This window comes from Meles meles, chromosome 13 (genome assembly GCF_922984935.1).
Source record: "Meles meles chromosome 13, mMelMel3.1 paternal haplotype, whole genome shotgun sequence".
Lineage (NCBI taxonomy): Eukaryota > Metazoa > Chordata > Mammalia > Carnivora > Mustelidae > Meles > Meles meles.
Window position 1 is genome coordinate 34,580,958 of NC_060078.1, and position 12,918 is coordinate 34,593,875.

Here is a 12,918-nt window from a genome sequence, read left to right on the forward strand (position 1 = left end):
ACAACCTCACAATCAAGAGTCATACCCTCTTCTGACTGAGCCAACCAGGCCTCTAATTAATTAAATTTAAATAGTCATGTATGGGGATGTTTAGGTGGCTCAGTGGTTAAGCGGCTGCCTTGGGCTCAGGTCATGATCCCAGAGTCCTGGGATTGAGTCCTGCTTGGGACTCCTTGCTCAGCAGGGAGCCTGCTTCTCCCTCTGCCTGCCCCTCCCCACTGTTTGTGTGTGTTCACTTTCTCTCTCCCTCCTCTCTCTGACAGATAAGTTAAATAAAGTCTTTAAAAAATAATAGTCATATGTGATTAGTTGTTACTAATATTAGTGTAACTTAGGTCTTATTACAAAATTGTATTGTTTTTTTCATAGGTATACATTTTTTGTTAGGTTTATTCTAGGTATTTTAAAAATAAAGTTGTTGCTATTGTGAGTAGAACATTTTTTTAATAATATTTTTTAGATTATTACTGGTATTTGGGGATACTACTGAATTTTGAATATTTTCTTTAACTTGGTTACCTTGTTACTTGCATTAAAAGAAAGATGGTCTTTGACTCTTCTGAATTCTAGATTCTTAGATTTTGGGATAAACTGGCATTTGATTTGAAATTTTACACTATTTCACACACTAAGTGATTAGTCTTGAGTTGCTCTGAGGCTTCCTCCAATAAGATCTAAACTGTTGAAATTGAATGAACATAGACTCATTTATGGACCTTTTATTTTGCCCCATACATCATAAGATGGTATTCTTTATGGATTCTCAGATTTGACTTAAAATACTGAAAAAATGATTTTTTCATTTAAGGCAGAGGCTTAACCCTTATAATACTGAAAAATGATTTTTTCAGTATTATAAGTCAAATCTGAGAATCCATGAAGAATACCATCTTATGATATATGGGGCAAAATAAAAGGTCCAGGGGCGCCTGGGTGGCTCAGTAGGTTAAAGCCTCTGCCTTTCGCTCAGGTCATGATCCCAGGGTCCTGGGATCGAGCCCCGCATCGGGCTCTCTGCTCAGCAGGGAGCCTGCTTCCTCCTCTCTCTCTCTGCCTACTTGTAATTTCTGTCTTTCAAATAAATGAATAAAAATAAAAAAAAATAAAAGGTTTGAAATAAAATTTCAAATCAAATGCCAGTTTATCCCAAAATCTAAGAATCTAGAATTCAGAAGAGTCAAAAACCATCTTTCTTTTAATGCAGGTAACAAGGTAACCAAGTTAAAGAAAATATTCAAAATTCAGTAGTATTTCCAAATACCAGTAATAATCTAAAAAATATTATTAAAAAAATGTTCTATTCACAATAGCAACAACTTTATTTTTAAAATACCTAGAATAGGGGCGCCTGGGTGGCTCAGTGGGTTAAAGCCTCTGCCTTCGGCTCAGGTCATGATCCCAGGGTCCTGGGATCAAGCCCCGCATCGGGCTCTCTGCTCCGCAGGGAGCCTGCTTCCTCCTCTCTCTCTGCCTGCCTCTCTGCCTAGTTGTGATTTCTCTCTGTCAAATAAATAAAATATTTAAAAAAAAAATACCTAGAATAAACCTAACAAAAAATGTATACCTATGAAAAAAACAATACAATTTTGTAATAAGACCTAAGTTGCACTAATATTAGTAACAACTAATCACATATGACTATTATTTTTTAAAGACTTTATTTGGAGCACTTGCCTTGTGGTCAACATTTTGCCAAGTACTAGGAGTGCAGAGTTAGGAAAGTTTCTTGCCTTTAAGCAGCTGGTTTAAGTCTGACTGAAAAGACAGATGTATAATGAAATCACCTCATTAATGTGGCATTATAGACTAGAGATTAAGGGTGTGCTTTGGAGCCACTTGCAGTTGTCTGACCTTGATTGTGTTTCTTAATCTATGGAAAATCACTTTTCTTGTGAAAAAAAAAAAAAAAAAAAAGGAGGGGGGAATATTAGAATAGGACTGTTACAATGTGAGGATTTGAATTGAGGTAATTTAGGTATTTGTTAGATGTTAGCTAGTGTTATTGGCTACTAAGGAGCTCGGAATGTCCCTCGTGTCTTTTTTATGGGCAAGGGAGAGCACTTGAGGGTTTAAGCAGGGTAATGACTGGTCAGATTTACATTTAGATTTACAGAAAGCACGTGTCTGCAGCAGATCAGTGCATTTGAGGAGATAAATTAGAGAAGGCTGTTGATGTATGGTGACCTGAGCATTGTAGTCAGGAAATGATGGTTTGGAGAAAGTGCAGTAATATTTTTTTTACCTTTACAAAGGTAAGGTTAATGACTGATTAACAAAGAGTGCAGAGGAGTCAGGGATGACATTCCAGCTTTAGGTTTTGGTGACTGAGTAGCTGGTGCTATTTACAATTGAGTTAGGGAGTATGAGAGGAAGACATGTTAGAGAGAGTAGAGAGATTGAGTTCAGTGTTGCTCATGCGTGAGATGAATATGTGATATCCAGGTAGACCCATTTAGAAGGTAATTTGATTTATGTTTCTGGTGGGTAGAGATCTCATAACTGGAGGAGTATATAATAAATAACCATTATATTTAATTTTACTTTTGATACAGTGCCATTCAATAAAGGCTAGGTGCTATTATTATTCTATCATCATCATCATCATTAAAATAGGTGGTATTTATTTATTTTTTATTTTATTTTTTGGTGTTTATTTATTTATTTTTTTGGTATTTATTATTTTTTTTTATTTGTTTATTTACAGTATAACAGTGTTCATTGTTTTGGCATCACACCCAGTGCTCCATGCAGTACGTGCCCTCCCTATTACCCACCACCTGGTTCCTCAACCTCCCACCCCACCCCCCACCCCCCCCCCACCCCCGCCACCCCTTCATAACCCTCTGGTTATTTTTCAGAGTCCATAGTCTCTCATGGTTCATCTCCCCTTCCAGTTTCCCTCAACTCCCTCTCCTCTCCATCTCCAAGATTTTATTTATTTATGAGAGAGAGCATAAGTGGGGGTGCAGGGGGGCAGAGGGAGGGAGAAGCAGGCTCCTTGGCACTTGGACCCTGGACTGCAGAATCGTGACCCGAGCCAAAGGCAGACACTTAAGTGACGGAGCCGCAAGGGCGCCCTTAAACAGGTGATATTTGAAACAGTAGGGGCACCTGGCTGGCTCAGTTGGAAGAGTGTATGACTTGATCTCTTGGGGTCATGAGTTTGAGCCCCACAGTTAGGTGTAATGACTATGTAACGATTACCTACATACATATATACACAAACTAACTAACTAACTTAAAGCAATTAATGGATGAGCCTTTGGAAAGAAAGGGTAAAAGTAAAAGAGGTGGACTAGAAGATTAAACACTGAATAAATGGGTAAGTGAAAAAGAATTATGGAAGGAGATAGAGAAGAAATAACAAGTTTTTAGCAGGAGAACTAAATGAAACAGTCTCATGAAGTATAGTGAGCTTGTGTGACAGAGTGGTTAATAATATCACATGTAGGAGAGATGAGATGCCTAGTAACTTAAAGCCTACAAGAATTCACTAGATTTGATGATAGGATGTCAGCAGTGAGCTCCGCTAGGTAAATCACAGTGGAATGGTAGGGACAGAAATCAAATTGAAGCATATAAGAAATAAATGAGGGGGCGGGGTGCCTGGGTGGCTCAGTCAGTTAAGCATCTGCCTTTGGCTTGGGTCATGATCCCAGGGTCCTGGAATTGAGCTCCATGTCTGGCTCCCTACTCAATGGGGAGCCTGCTTCTCCCACTCCCTCTGCCTGCTGCTCTGCCTACTTGTGCTCTCTCTTTCTCTCTCTCTTGGTCAAATAAGTAAGTAAGTAAATAAATAAATCTTTAAAAAAAGAGAAATGGGAGGTGTGTTGTGAAGTGGTTTTTTTGTTGTTGTTGTTTTGTTTTGTTTTTTTTGGATATGGCTTAATCTGGAGAAAAAAAGGCAAAAGAAATGTAGAAAAAAATTAAATTTCCTTGACAAGTACTTGAGACAGGCAGGGTGACCTTCCTTCAGGAACTCAACTGCCTCAAGGTTAATACCTTGGTAAGGATAAAAGGCAACTTTAGCTTCAGGTGAGCTTCAGGTTATAAGTTAAGTCTCCTTGGGCGCCTGGGTGGCTCAGTGGGTTAAGCCGCTGCCTTCGGCTCAGGTCATGATCTGGGGGTCCTGGGATCAAGTCCCTCATAGGGCTCTCTGCTCAGCAGGGAGCCTGCTTCCCTCTCTCTCTCTCTGCCTGCCTCTCTATCTACTTGTGATTTGTCTCTGTCAAATAAATGTTTAAAAAAAAAAAATAAGTTAAGTCTCCTTCAACTTATGAAAATCCCTTTTGAAACTTCATTTATTTCTATATTTCTTCCTTTATTTCTGTTAGCAGTTTTCCTCCAAACACACGGTCCACTGATAACACATCTGAAGGGTCTCATGACTGAGGTTTTATTGGACAGTAGTAATGGCCCCTCAAGGTCTTGGAAACCTTGCTTTCAAATTCCGTAGAGACTAACACTATCTCTAACCCCTCCCAACCTAAAAATATGTAATCAGTCACTCCTCCCAATCCCAGTCCAGCTCTTTCTGCTGTGCTGTAATAAAACCACCTGCTTTGTACTGAAGACATCTCTAGAATTCTTTCTTGACTGTTTGCTTCTGAGCCCCAGTATTTCACATCGTGGTCCAGTAGCCAAGCAGTGACATCTTCAAGCTGAATTCTAAAATTTCCTTTAATGAAAATATGTGCCTAATCATTTTGAATGTTTATCAATTATTTTTTAAGATAAAAACATAAGAAAAAATTTTAACAATACAAAGAGTATAGTTCTATTTATTTAAGTGTAAATTTGGTTTAATTCTTTTCCTTTAGCCTTCTGTAATTGAGTTATAATCCTCATTTAGTTTACTAATGAGGATTTAAAATACTCTTTTCATAAACTTTGTAACTTTTTGCTATTATTTTCATTCTAACCCTGTGGTTTACCCTTTAATCTGTTTCTTTGTAAGCCTCTTAAATTGCAACTGTAATCTGAAACATTGCTATGGTGATTAACACTTTTGGTCTCTTTTTTCCCTTTTGAATATATTTAATATGTTTATTTTTTAATTGCTAGGATTATTAACCATGTTGTTTAAAATCTTACCACACCCACATTGTCTCTGGTTGAATCTGCTAGTTCTATAAAACTTTGCATGCTACTATTTGGATTCTTTGGACCATGTGGTAATATTTATAGATTTCTTGAAATTTTACTTGTTTAATTCTCAGAGGGCAATCTTAGTTGCAAGTGTTTACGGAATATTTTTTTTGTTGTCCTGCTATGTAGGGGGTCTGGCTTGGCATTAACTATTTGTATGAAGCTGGATTTACCATTTCATTTATGATGGGCTGTTTCTGGACTTTGTAGTATCTTCAAGGGCCTTCCTAGGTCTGAAATTTTATGTTATGCTAATATTCAGGGAAAGCATATTTGAATAAATAATGTTTGTTTCAGTCTCATGGCCTAGCCTTTATTACTGTTAGTTGCACACTACTGCTGTTATGGCATATCTTAATAGTTATCTATCAGGTATTAATACATTTTACTTATGTGTTCTAATATTTAATTATGACCTAAGTAACAGTGCCATTTTCCCATTACCCATGGTGGGAATGTCATTACTGTATGTCAGTACTGTATTCCTGTGTCTTCCTTTAATAGCTCAGGCAGAGATGAAGGAAATTAATCTTCCTTCTCCTCTCCTCTTTCCTCCCCTCCTCCCTTATTTCTCTTCTTTCCCTCTTCCTCCTTTCCTTCTCTTGCTTCCTATCCACTTGCCACCTGTTGCTGTCCATATTTATACAATAAAAATATTTAAATTAAATTTATTTTAAAAACTTTATACAAGAAAAGTTTTGAACTAGTATTTGGAGGCTTAAATGTTCATTGGTTGAAAAATTTAAGTGAAAATTACATCCAGGTGAATATTATGACTGGATTCTAAAGTGCTATATGAATTTGTTTTTAATATATTTTTTCTAATTTCAAAAGTAATTTGCTTATTTACATTTCAAAAAAGCAAAAAGGAGAATAAAAAAAATCTGTAATCTGTATAGTATTTTGAAGTTATGTTTCCAATTCTTTTTGGGAGAATATTACCTTTTTCTTTTGAAGCTTAATCTTGAACCATTTCCCCTTCATGCTAAAATTTACTGATTATAAATCTGCTACTTTCTGTAGTATTTGCTTACAATTTTACTTTTCCATAAATAATTCCCTCATCGACATATTTTTACACAACACTGATGTTTTCTTTTTTCTTTTTTTTTTAAGATTTTATTTATTTATTTGACAGGCAGAGATCACAAGTAGGCAGAGAAGCAGGCAGAAAGAGAGGAGGAAGCAGGCTCCCTGCAGAGCAGAGAGCCCGATGCGGGGCTCGATCCCAGGACCCTGAGATCATGACCGGAGCCAAAGGCAGCGGCTTAATCCACTGAGCCACCCAGGCGCCCTCTTTTTTTTTTTTTTTTTTTTTAATTTAATTTTATTTATTTGACAGAGAGAGATCACAAGTAGGCAGAGAGGCAGGCAGAGAGAGAGGAGGAAGCAGCCTCCCTGCTGAGCAGAGAGCCCGATGTGGGGCTCCATCCCAGGACCCTGGGATCATGACCTGAACCAAAGGCAGAGGCTTTAACCCACTGAGCCACCCAGGCGCCCCAACACTGATGTTTTCTTGATGGAAATTTGTAGTTACCCATTTGCTTTAAAACATGGGAACACTGTACACTTCCTTCCCTCCCTATCTGAACTAATTGAATTAGTCATTTTACAGAGGTAGATGCATTACAAGAAAGGGGGGAGAGGTGAGTATTTATTACATGCTCATGTGGTGGCACTTGAACACTTCTTGTATTATCTTATTTGATCCACTAGCAACCCTGTGGCATAGGTATTTCATTCTTCTTAGAGAAATGAAATGGCTTGCCCACTTTAAAAAGCTAATTAATGCACAGTAACACAGGACAGTAAAGCAGATTTTCAGTCTAACCTTCTTTCACTCAGAGATGCTCTGTGGATGCTTGAGGCAGATAAAAAAGGTGCTTCTTTGTATTCTCACATGCTTCCTTATCTCTTGCTAATTGGAATAAGTGCTTGTCTTTATCTGCTGGTAAATTAGGCAGAAAAAAGATTGAGAACTGGCACTATACCATTCTGCAGTGTCCGGCCTTTTAGGGGTCATGTTTATGTTTAAATTAAGAAATGCATATAGAAGCAGAACATCTATCTAATAATGTGTTTAGAAAACAAACCCCAACTAAAGAATAGGTTGTACTTACTATCATTCTGGGAAAGACATGGTAGAAAGTTGAGATATAGTTCTCTACTTTCTAATTCCCACTAAGTTGAATTTTCCCCCTGATCTTTATTAATTTAAACCATTGAGGGGCACTTGGCTGGCTCAGTAGGTAGAACATGTGACTCTTCATCTTAGGGTAGTGAGTTCAAGCCCCACATTTGGCTTGGAGCCTACTTAAAAAAAAATAAAACTGAATGTTCAGAGAGTAAGTTAAATGTGATAGATTATAAAACACTGTATATCTTCTGTGAACAGCAGTTAGGTTGGCAGAACAGGACATAGTAAATGAAAATGAGAAATGCATGTGTTTATAATTCCAGATGTAAATAAACATTCAACTGTACATTTCATTGAAAAATAGCTCCATTTTTTTAGTAGGGGTTATGGTACTGATGATATATTTATTTACCTTCACATTTATAATTTATTCTTTACTCACTTTCAAGATAAATTTGAAATATTTCTTAGTTAAAACATAATTGTTACAGTTACAGGTATGTACTATTTTTTGTGTATATTTTTAAGTTGTATAAAGTTTTTATTCTCTTATGAATAAACATCTGTATAAGTAAATAGTTTGGTTATAGTTTATGAGCTTTGGAAATGTATTTAAATTGCTTGGAGGAACAAATACCTTGCTTTACTAGTGCCTTTTTAAAAAATTTGCAAACTAAAACAATGCTCCATTTTATAAGTTAGAATATTCTTTTAGGCAGAGAGATAGATAATTTATAACTATAGGTTATTCTAGTGGCATTTCATGTAGTTATTAACCAACTGAAATTGGGTAATGTGAGTATTAATGAGGGAAAGTTCTATGAAAAAAGTAGATCTAGATAGAAGTTTATGAGTAAAGAAGTACCACGTACATGTTAGTGTATTTATGGACATATGTAAATAAACACACATAAGCATATGTGTAGTAAAGATTTTGGTCTTGTTCAAAGAGATGTTTGGATTTTACCTTTGACTTCTGAGAGGTAATCTACATCATACCTGATGGAAGCATGTTTTGTTTAGCATAGGGGCTGGCCACATCCCAACTGGTATCAGTTGACCCAAAAACTAAGTTAAACCACTTGGGCAGTCAGTTAATCAATCATGCCTATGTAATGAAGCCCCAGTAAAAAATCTGGACACTGAAGCTTAGGTGAGCTTCTCTTGTTGGCAATACTGCATACCACGTTGTCACATATCAGCAATGTGCTGGATTGTCAATACTGATGCCAGAGCAAGCTTTGCATTTGGAGCTCTCCCAGACACTCCTCCACATGGGTCCTCCCTTGGTCTTTGACCTGTATCCTTTCCTTGTAATCTGTAACTGTGAGTGTAATAGTTTTCAGTGAGTTCTGTAAGTCCTTGTAATGAATTACTGAATCAGAGGGTGGTTTTGGGAACCTCCTGAATTTGCAATTGGTGTCAGAAGTGAGGGTAGTATTGGGTACTATTTCCTCAAACTTTGCATTTTGGTCAACTTTGGATATTTATGTATGGTCCAGTTTCCTAAAATGCAGTGTATAAGAGTCAAGGAAGAGATAAGGAAGATAAAACCGATTTAAAAAAACGAGCAAAGATGAAGAAAAATTAAAGTTATTGACTTATGATGAAAAGTTACCTGGTTTGAGATAGGGAGAAATCAGATGAGAGAAAGAAATGCTACGGGAAGAATGACGCTTTGGAGTTTGGGATTAGGGAACTAATTTGCTTGGAGAATAGTCCAGAATGGATTTTGCACATTTATTCTTGAGGTACTCTGTGAATAGGAAAATAAAATGTCCCTTTCAGTGATTTGATAAAAAATCAGGCTATCCAGGGGTGCCTGGGTGGCTCAGTGGTTTAAGCCTCTGCCTTCGGCTCAGGTCATGATCTCAGGGTCCTGGGATGGAGCCCCGCATCGGGCTCTCTGCTCAGTGGGGAGCCTGTTTCTCCCTCTCTCTCTGCCTGCCTCTCTGCCTACTTGTGACCTCTCTCTGTCAAATAAATAAAATATTAAAAAAAAAAAAATCAGGCTATCCTTCCGTGCTTGCTTCTTGGCTATGTGGACCCCCCGCTCCACCACCACCCTTTTTTTTTTTTTTCTGGCTTCACCATTCCCTTTAAATTCTTATCCTGAGACTTTAAAAGGGAAGGGTATTTTGTTTGTTTTGTTTTGTTTTAATGGTAAAGAAACAGAGAAGAGAGATGAAGTGGGGAAGGAAGAGAAATTTGTGGAACAGATAAAAGCTGTTCCTTTTTTGATGCTCTTAGGAAGAAGACTTGTTACTCAGTGTTTTGTTTGAACAAGGTACCTTGTGCTTCACTTTATTGTAACATTATCATACCACAAGCAGTTATTTTTATTCTGATTAGGTACTGAATCTCAGGGTCCTTAAGTGCAGGAAATGTTTGTTATTCTTTATCACTAGCCAGCTGGAGAGGGAAAGTAACATTGGTTGAGTTGCTAAGACATAGATACCAAATCCACTGGTTTGAAATATTTTAATTTTCATAAAATGTTTTAATAAACTTTAATAAACTTCCTCACTCATTAAGTTAAAATTTATGATTTTTTATTGTAATGTTTGCTACCTACCATCATCCGTTTATTTAAAAAAATTTATTTTACCATCATCCATTTATAAAAAAGACAAAAACAAGCTCTTTTTTACTCCTGAAAAAGTTCATATTCCTTTCTCTGTTTAAATTTGTATTTCTATTACACATTTTACCACCAGATGTATTTTTGTGTGCGAGTTATCTTTTTATTTAATACAATATGCATATATAACGAAGATAAATTGTAAATTTATTTATTTATAAATTGTAAATAGTAAATTGAATTTTAAAATACCTCCTAGTCATTAAATTATAACGAATGTATACTTCATAAAACAACATAAATGTATTTAATTTTGTTAAGTAATTATTAAACAAAACATTTTATTTGAAATGCATCTTTTAATGAGGTGGGTGAAACTAAGTTTTTTCATTTAATTCAACCTTCCTTGGATAATAATATACAGTGCTGCGCAGCACCATTTTTATTTCCCTTTTCTTTTTGAAATGTGAAGAGGTTCAGATAGGCACTTCCTCAGAATGTGCCACTTTGGCATGTGAATTATTTTGAGTTGAAGGCACTTGAGACCATGTGGGTTCATGAGAAACTATTGTCCCTCCCTTAACCTCATAGAAGAGTCTAAACTGGGGATCTTTCCCAGAATAAGGGTTATTAACAAATAAATTATATCTGAGTGACACATTTATATGATAGGGAAAACATCAAATTGCGACACATCTTTTTTTTTTTTTTTTAATTGAGAGGGAGGGAGAGAGAGAGAGAACAAGGAGGGGCAGAGGGAGAAGGAGAGAGAGAAACCTAAGCAGGCTCCATGCTCAGCCAAAAAAGCCCTCTATCTCAGCACCCTGAGGTCACAACTTGAACTGAAATTGAGTCAGATGCCTAACCACCTGAGCCAGCCAGGTGCCCCCAAGCATCTCTTCTTATCTCCCTGTAAAGTGCATTCTTTCCTTTCTTGAAATCCCAGGTCCCTATTTCTTTCTCCTTAGTTCAGAATGATACATATACCTCATTTTGTTTGACATCTTTGGCATTTCCATGTCTATGTGAATTCCTCATATATAAGTCCGTTAAATTTGATTTTCTTCTCTTAATCAGTCAATTCAATTCTTAGTCCATCTAAAAGGACCTTGAAGGGGACAGGAGTTCTTATCCCCTGAGAAACAGATGAGGAATTCTTGCTCCCTGACAGGTGGAAGTGCTAAGAGATGTGTTCACATAATTAATTGGTTGGTAATGAGCAGATTTTTATTTCAGCAGCAGCACTCAGTTGTTTGAGCTTCTCTTTTATCAAATGACCTATCATCAAAAATTATTTTTATTTGTCTGTCAGCTGATTATTTTCTTAGGTCCTTTCTCCGTTTTGTTAGAAGCAAAGAATTGAAAACCACCGGACTTCCCAGTCATTAGAGTCATTAGAGACATTTAGTTCTAAGAAATGCACTGAAAAAGGCTTTAGTAAGGCTTCCTAAATAGCTAGTAATTATATCTATTAGTGTTTTACTTAGAGTTTACCTAAACATTTTAGGAGATGCTAGGGAAAGTTAAATATTGTTGATTTCAATATACCTATGTCAAAAGGATTTTTCTTGATAATACGTATTTACTGAGTGCCTTAAACATGTTTTTGTCAAAACCATTCATTCAGTTGAAAACCATTGTCTGCCTTGGAGTCATTGGTAAAATTGTTTTTCATTGTCAAGCGTATCAGATTTACTTTCTTGATAAAGTCTGGCTTCATTTTTCAGTTCAAATAAATGATTTGACTTGTGTTTCTGTGACAACCATGTTCTGATATTTAATCCTCAGTAGATAAATGAAAGACAAGGAACTTTGTTTTTAATTTGTTGCTTGGAGGGAATAAGTTGACACTCTTTCTTGTTTTTTCTTTGTTTGGGAAACTCTCTTAGCTTTACTTCATAGGATTCTTCCTGACAAGTAAGGCAGTCTTTGATCATGTACATGGAATGGAAAAGATAAACTTTTTTTTTTTTAAGATTTTATTTATTTATTTGACAGAGAGATCACAGGCAGAGAGGCAGGCAGAGAGAAACAGGGTAGCAGGATCCCTGCTGAACAGAGAGCCCAAAGTGGGGCTTGATCCCAGGACTCTGAGCATGACCTGAGCCAAAGGCAGAGGCTTAACCCACTGAGCCACCCAGGTGCCCAAAGATAAACTTTTAAAAGTGTAACCAACTTGTGCCCCATTCCATAGTATATCTGAAAATAGAACATCCTGTGACAGCTCCCCATTTACAATTTGTAGCTTAATTATTTATAGAAATAATGTATCAAACAGTAAACTCTGTAGTCAGTTTATGGTACTTCACTTAAAGAGACTTTGCAGACAAAAATATTATGAACCATTTCTCATTTAGCATTTCAGAGCTTTTTATATGCCCAGTCGCTGCAGTACAGGTCTATTCAGGGTGCCATTCTTTTTGTCAAGTGGGTAAAGGCATTTATGAGAGGGGAGGTAAGAAAGGAGAATCTACATAACGTTTCCACTTGAACTTCTGACCCATTGTCAGGGAGCTTAGTTTTTAGGAAAGGGTTGAATACAAGTGGAATTTGAAGACCCGGGAATTGCCATCTGTTGTTTGTTTTTTTCTGTGTACTCCTCGGAAATCTGTTTACCTTTAGCATGACAAATATATGGTAATTTGGAAGATACCTGTTCTAATATTTATAGCAACCTGTTTTATAGACAGGGAAAGTGAGAATTAAAGAAATGAAATAATTGCTGGTTGTCATTAAGCTTATAAATGGTTTAGTCAAGGAACTCAGAAACTTATTTCTCCTAAGTCACACTACCTAGGACATAGTGTGGTACACAGATTTTTACTGTGTATTTAATGAATAAATGCATATTCTTTTGTGAATGCTTAAATACTTACTGTGGCAGTTTCTAGAATTTTGAACTGCTGGATGAATGTACATTACAGATTATTCACTACTGAAGATACCTTGTGTTTTTGAAGGTCAGGTTGATCCTACTTCAGTTCTTTGGATGGTGTCTGCAGAAGTGACTAATAGAACAACAAAGAACTTAGGCATTAATGTTTTATCAGTG

General features: G+C 36.5%; 1 protein-coding gene across 4 annotated transcripts in view; it reads left to right on the forward strand.

Annotated features, from left to right (window-relative positions):
• The window catches only part of ADK (adenosine kinase), a 538,475-nt gene that overhangs the window by 55,165 nt on the left and 470,392 nt on the right, over positions 1 to 12,918 (forward strand). The gene's annotated exons all lie outside the window — the stretch shown is intronic.